This window comes from Hibiscus syriacus, unplaced genomic scaffold (assembly GCF_006381635.1).
Source record: "Hibiscus syriacus cultivar Baekdansim isolate YM2019G1 unplaced genomic scaffold, ASM638163v2 tig00117034_pilon, whole genome shotgun sequence".
NCBI classification, from domain to species: Eukaryota; Viridiplantae; Streptophyta; class Magnoliopsida; order Malvales; family Malvaceae; genus Hibiscus; species Hibiscus syriacus.
The window spans coordinates 10,049,363-10,056,702 of NW_024063533.1; the positions used below are offsets into that span (position 1 = coordinate 10,049,363).

The following is a 7,340-nucleotide window of genomic DNA, read 5'->3' on the forward strand; positions in this document are numbered from 1 at the left end:
TGCGACAAAGTATTTCTTTCTCCAAAATCTTTTTATATTTTCTTTCTTCATATTAGTGAAATTATTATTGTCTGTCCGTAAGTTTTTTCCTTTTGGATCTTTCACGTAAATCTTAGTATTCTTTATTTATTTTTTCGATCGTGTTTATTTGTTTATCAATAGGTTCCAAAAGTACACAAAATTCTTTTAAAATGATTAAATAAAAAGTCAAAAGATAATCAAAATCAATTTTCATAAAGGAAAAAGAATTGTTTGTGAGTGGACTGGAAAATTGGACTCCCCCACTTCAACTAACCCACACTATAAAAAATCTTAGCATGTGGGGTGGCTTTTAGACTATTTACTCTCGTATTGGATTTGGATATCCGTTATGCATTCGTGGATAACTTTTTACGTCGCTCAAGTTTGATTTGTGGTCTATCGATAGTCTTTCAGTAGCTTGATCCTCTTTTGTGGTTCGTTTGCAGATGCGATCAGATTTGTTTGTATCTATCTTTGTTCGAGTAATCTGGGTTAGATTTTAATCTTTATTTGTATAGTCCTTATGATCTTTAGTTGCTAGTTTTGTTTCAATTGTTATAAGAAATTGTCCTAATTATGTGTTTAATTTACTATTATGATCGTAAATTTTTATTGTAATTTAGAATATTTCATATTTTGAATAAAATTAGTGATTTTTTTTTTTCAAAATTCAAAAGACAATAAGAATCAATTTTTTTAAATTAGTGTTTAAACATATTTATTTTTAAATCAATTAGTATAAAAAATAAATTATTAACATTATCTTATAAATTAATTTTTTTTAATTTATATCTTAATTATATATATTTTTAATTTAATGACATCAAACTTTAATTAGCAACTCTGAAAATATATTTTAAAAATTAAAAAAATATTTTAAGTAAAAGTATATATTTAAAAGGACAAACCAATATATTATTATAACTAAAATAAAAATATATAAAATTTATTAATTTTATGTTTGATTCTTAAATAATAATTTTTTAATTATTTTATAAAAGTATGGAAAATAAAAATATTTTTATTATTTTCTATTTGGGTTGATAATCAGTTAAATTGTAACATTAATTTAATATTAATCTACAACATTAAATAGAATGAATTTATTTTTTTTTAAAATTCGATTGGAGTTTTTTTTCTCTCTCTTTGTTCTTTGCGTCCCTTGAATTCTTATTTATTTTTTATTTTCAATATTTTAATATATTTTTAGCTTTACCTTTTGATAATCAAATGGGCCAATAGAAATAAGAGTTGTTGATTTCGTTCGATAGGCGCGCGATGAGCAAGAAAGCGATTGATCTGCTCTATAACCGAATGTAATTGGGGTTTATAAATAAAGGGGAGGAAGAGGGTGATCAGCTTCACATCCAGCAACAACAATTGATCTTACGAAGAATAGCTTCAGCAAAAATCGAATAGCGGTGAGAGAAAATTTTACTTACGAGAGTTGAAATGATTATATTTTTTTTTAACATGGAATTTTACTTACGCAGAGAGGGAAGTCGGGAACCCTTCGTGGGCGTACGAAGCGACTGCGATCGTATATGGAAGAAATAAGACATGAACAACGAAAGATCAGAGAAAGACAAAGGCAAGTGAGAGAAAAAATTAAAGCCGCCGAAATGGAACGCGAGCAGCTTCCAAGGGAGACTAACATCACAACGCAGCAGAGCAAGAGCACCCAGGTCCGCCTCAGTTTCCAAATTTTAAAAGACAGAAAACCAAGACTTCAACCAAGGCGCTCAACTCACTGTCGCTCTCCGGTTTCGCCGGCGTATGAAGCGGCTGGCGGTATACATCTATTACGATATGATATCAAGATTGTTAATATATATATATATATATATATATATATATATATATATATATATATATATATATATATAATCTATCGAAATCATCTTTTTCTTAAGTTAGAGATTTTGAAAATCACGTCATTTTAAATTTATTTTTGTAATTTTTTTTTAAAAATCAATACAATTTTAAAAAACCTCTTGTTTCGAAAAATTTGGGATTTCTTAAATAAATACGATTTGAGGAGTCACCACCAATCCTTGATTAAAGTGTAATTGGGCACCCAAAAATATTATCATTTTAAATAAAAATTTATTTTAATTAAAACAACAAATTAAGGTCTGCGTTACTAGAAAATGAGTTCGGGAGTCGATTACGCGTAGGGAAAAATTAACACCCCACAACGCCATAAATCGGTACCTAGTTGATTAATTAACGTCTTTGCAATGAAATTTATAAATTCAATTTTAATTTGATTTATGATCCCCAACAAAACAACAACATACGAGTTTTACAATATTTAAAAACACCAAAATAGATTAAATTAAAATTATCTAACCTTTATAAAGATAAAGAATATTCGATAATTTAAAAATATCGAGACAATATCTTAGATAAGTTCTAACTATCTTTTCTCAAAAAAATTAAATAACCGAATATTTCATTTTCTTTCGTTCCTAAATTTTAAAGTGATGAATCAATTTTTAGGTGTCATTAATGGGATACACTTTTAATTTAAAATTGTCAAAAATGGATATTTAATCAGTTAAGACAACCCTCTTAAAATCATTTTAAATTAAAAAGGTATTACCTTTAATCTAATTATATAATTAGGTTAAGTTACACATGAAGTTAACATGCAAATTAATTCAAATTTAATCATAAACCTATATGCACCGACTACACACTTGTATAATGTCAAATAATCCAATTTTATAAACAAACAACAATATAATAAAAGTCAAATACTAATAACTAACATTCAATTAATATATATATATATATATATAAGCTTGCATTATTATATATAAAAATATTATAAAGTCCAAAGTAGGTTGTCAAATAAGTTAAATATAATTATAAATATAAAAACACTAATACCTAACACAACTAAAATTATATTTATTACTAATCTTTATCCCTATAGCATTAATTAACATACATCATGTGTAAATAAATGGAATAAAGTAAAGGTTAAGGTAAACAAACAGTAACATGCTATTCCAATGCATTATCGTCTTAAAATTAAGGTAAAAACCCGAGACTATTAAATCAACATCAATAATTACCGCTAAACAAAAGCAGGAAACAATCAAGTAATTTACATTCAAATCAATCAAATTTAAATTCAAATTAAATGCGTTGTGAACTGTAAAATAAATCCAAAAATATAAATAAATTAAAGGGCAAACATGTGAATGTAATATATATATATATATATATATATATAAATGCATGAAGAAGTTAAAATAACGAAAGAATATTACTAAAATAATTAATTTACAAATGTCATAACCAAAATTAAATATTGACAAAAAATAACATAATATGTAAAACATGACTAAAATGGCAATTAACAAAATTACAGGCTAAATAATAAATAAAAAAAAGTAACATAAAATTCAGAACAATTTAACGAGGGACCAGAATGAAAGATGTGTTAAATGTAAAGGCACAATAAAAAACAAAAAAATAGTCTGAGGACTAAAATGTATCAAATCAAAACTACTTGGAGTGGTCTCACAGTTTACCCTCAATTCTGCTAGAGACAAATCACCTTAACACAAAACGCCGCCGTTTTGATGGATTAACTGAAACCTAATATTTAACAAAACCACACTCTGCCAAACCTAACAATTTCCCCTTTTCTGCGTTGTTCTCTTCCTCTCCACTTCTCTCTTGCTTCGACCGAGAGCCACAAAGGCTCGATTCAACGCCGCCAGACCGACCACGGCCAGATAAGGGCTCCGGTAAGGGGCCAAAACCTAATACAGTCGTCTTTCATCCTTCCAGACCGAGACTTCTTAAAATTTACTCAAGACACATTGTTTGGGACTTAACTATCCATCCACTTATCCTCTCAACCACGAGGACCTCCACCCCGACCATGAGAGCTTGCAATACTAAGGTAAGAACTTAAACCTTATCTATTTCCGTTTTTTATTTTAAAATCCCAACCGATGAGAGCTTAACCCAATAAACGACATGCAAGGTTCCAAGCGACAAAAGGAGTCGACCTATTACCGGAGACGCGAACTACCCAGACAAAGAGAAACCAACCTATATGTAAGTTCTTTTAACTCTATTTTTATGTTTTAAAAAAAATTCATTTATTACGCTTATTAAAAAAATGCATACACTGGAAATCGATAATGCATTCCAAATGAATATGTATCTCAAAAAAAACTGTTATTACTCTTGTGGATGATTAATAATTTACTTCGAATGGTCTCGTAAAAAAATTGATTTCTTTTATATCTTGGAATTACAGTTGGTTACATTGCTTATGAATACCAAATTGGGGATGGAAACCCGAAATTTAAGTTTTTCGAAGGGTAAAGAAAAAACCTCCTTGTTCTTTGCTTTCCTGTTGAAATCCGAGAGCCTTTTTTTCGAATGGTTCCCCTGTTGTTGATGAATTTCCTTTCGAATGTAATGCTCCCTCTTTTCTGTCCCCCCTTTTCCTTCGAATGGCCTCCTCCTTTATCTCGTGTACCTCCTTTTTTTTTATCAATATTTTCTTCACCTAATACTTTGTGTGCATGTTGATTTTCTCTGCGTTTGGTGATATTTGGTTGAGCAAGTATTGACTTTGATGCAATTTTCGGTGGCTAATTAATTTTTCCTTGATTCGGTGTATTGTTGACTTTGTGCAGATTAGCTAACAGTGGCGATGGCTTGAGATATTGGCGTGATTGGTTGCTGCATGGATGGGAACACCTCTTGTGCTTAAACTTTATATTTAGGCTGTTGGATTTTTATTGGGCTTGCATTGAGCTCCTGGAATTCTTTTGTTGTAGAGGGCTTGAACTTTAGGCCTACATAAATAATGTAATTTATATTAATAATAATAATAATATAATTAATATTTATATTATTTTTTAAGTCCGGTCAAAAACGAGTGTCTACAGTATCTATATCATCGATACAAGAATTGAAAAATCGAAATGAATATATTTTTTTAACATGGAATTTTACTTACGCAGAGAAGGAAGTCGAGAACTGTTCGCCGGCGTATGGAGCGGCTGCGGTCGGTGGAAGAAATAAGTCAGGAACAATTAAAGATCATAATGCAGCAGAGCATGTGGACACAGCTCCGCCTCACGTTCCAAATTTCAAGACCCGCAGAAAACGAAGATTTAGCCGAGCCGCTCAACTCACTGCCGCTTTCCGGTTGTTCTCTATATATTTATAATCTGGTACTGAGAGAGGATCAGCTTCAAGGCCCTTAAACAAATCAACGACAACTCTGCTTCTTCCACCGGTTGTCAATTGCTGTTTTCCCTTTTTCTGTTTCTTTTTCCTTTATTCTTCTTTTGTTTCTCCCTACTTTTTTGTTTGAATCACACATGGCTGAGGTCAATGGGAATCAATCAGAGGTTGATTGGGAAGGCAAGTAAACCCTGAACCACTGAGCCAACACCAACATTCAGTTAAAATATATAACATGTTGTATATACTGTATATCATTTCGTATAAATAATTAACCTGATTTTATAATAATTTATGAATTTTTTTAACAGAATAATTTATGTATCTTTAACTTTAAAAAATATATTTTATTTTTATCTTAATTTATTACATATATTTTATTATCAAATTAAATTAAAATTATATATTTTATTCTTATTTTTATTTAAAAACATATTTTTTATTCTTGTCTAACTTAAAAATATATTTTATCTCATCTTAACTTTTAAAATATATTTTTATTATCATTTTAACTTTAAAAAATGTATTGTATTCTTACTTTAAATTATTAAATATTTATTTATATATTAACTTAAAAAATGTTTTAATCTTATTTTAGCTTAAACAATATACTTTATTCTTATATTAACTTAAAAATATATATCTTATTCTTATTTTAACTTAAAATTATATATTTTATTCTTATCTTAATATAAAAATATATATTTTATTTTAATCTTAACTTGAAAAAACTATATTTTTTTTATCTTAATTTAAAAATATTTTTAATATATATTTAATAAGTTAAAGTAAGAACAAAATATATTTAATAAGTTAATGTAAGAATAAAATATATATTTGGAATATATTGAAATTAAAATAAAATAAAATATATTTTTAAAATTTAAGATAAAAATAAAATGTATTTTAAGTTATAATAAAAATAAAATATATTTTTAAAAATTAAATTTAGAATAAAATATATTTAATAATTTAAGATAGAATTTTTTTTTTAAAGTTGAGAATATAAAATATTATGAAATTTAAGTTAGTTATTTATACATTACAATACAAATATATACAACATATTGTCTGTTTAAACCAAATATTGGTCTTGGCTCAATGGTTCAACAACTTCACGTCATCTTATTACCCAGAATTATGCATGATTTGTTTTCTTTCATCTAGAGGGTGTTACATGTCGCGCTTTGGTTGGAGGTAAATAAATATATCAATTTAAAATAAATTAATTTAATTTAACCCTCTAATCAAATGGTGACATGTGGCACCATTTGATTCGAGTGTTAAATTTATTTTAATTTGTTAAATATATGACTAAATTAATAAAATATATAAATAATAAAGACCAAATATGTAATTATGTCAAAATATTTAATTGCCACGTCTCCTTATCCATTAACTGTTAACGGAAAGTGGCTTGATTAATAACAATTGATAGTTAGGTGGACTTATTAACAAAATTGAAAAATTAGTGGTAAAAGTAAAAGGGTTACATAGTTTAGTGGTCAATGGTATAGTTTACCCTAAAATTTTGTATGGCTTAATACCCAAATAAGTGCCCAAACTATACTTTTTTCCCGAATAGGTTCCTATAGTATTTTTTGGCCCATCAAATGCCTAATGTTACAAACATTACCACTTTAGGTGCCCGAGCTGTCAACGGCACCGGTAATTTTAAATTTTTATATAAAATTTAAAAAATAAATTATATATTTTTTTAAAAAAGAAAACACATAAATTTTAAAATAACCCCAAAACTTTAAAAACCTTCACTTCAACCCCTAAACCTACGTCGATCGCCTCCATTTGTCGTCAACGAATCTCCACCATACCTCTCCTCCCCTTGACGACCAAAACCCTATGAAATTGTGATCGGTCGACAGTGAATCGACATTTTATACCTCGTGAACCATAGGATGAAAATCACGATCTCACGCGACTCCAACGGCCAATCGACAACAACTACAGCGTCATATAATTAGGATGATGACAAAAACTACGTCGGCAGCTATGGTCATGGTCAGAAAGGACGACGACGACGGTTTAGTGGTAGGATTTAGGATTTTAGATATTTTGAGGTTTTTTTGTAATTT

The 7,340-nt window shown here is 28.2% G+C and overlaps 1 long non-coding RNA gene across 1 annotated transcript; it reads left to right on the forward strand.

Annotated features, from left to right (window-relative positions):
• Positions 1–3,683: 3,683 nt before the first annotated feature.
• LOC120196660 lies at positions 3,684–5,513 on the forward strand. The gene is made up of 4 exons (XR_005523198.1): positions 3,684–3,943; positions 4,028–4,101; positions 4,692–4,866; positions 5,022–5,513. It is a non-coding gene; the product is annotated as an uncharacterized LOC120196660 (long non-coding RNA).
• Positions 5,514–7,340: the final 1,827 nt, after the last annotated feature.